We start from the raw sequence: 324 nt of genomic DNA on the forward strand, positions 1-324 counted from the left end.
TGTTTCTTTTAAGTCGAGAAAAATAACTTTGAAATTTGAACTAGCTTAAATAGCCAATTTTTCAACCGCCGGAAGCAACGTACGGTTGCCGAGTTGGTAAAATTTATGTTTTACACGCTTGGGGTACGATGTTCCAACCCGCGTATTGCAAAGAATTTTTTGCATTTTTTCTTAATTCTTTTTAAGTTAGTTAAAGAATTTTTTACTCATTTAGATTCAATAACTTCAATAAAGAACAATGATCCCATCACTTTAGTCGCCCCTTGCAAGAAGAAATTTCTTATTCGTATTAAAATTATTTTACTATATTTTAAGTTTCAGCTT

Source organism: Daktulosphaira vitifoliae, unplaced genomic scaffold (genome assembly GCF_025091365.1).
Source record: "Daktulosphaira vitifoliae isolate Bord-2020 unplaced genomic scaffold, ASM2509136v1 Scaffold_3, whole genome shotgun sequence".
Lineage (NCBI taxonomy): Eukaryota > Metazoa > Arthropoda > Insecta > Hemiptera > Phylloxeridae > Daktulosphaira > Daktulosphaira vitifoliae.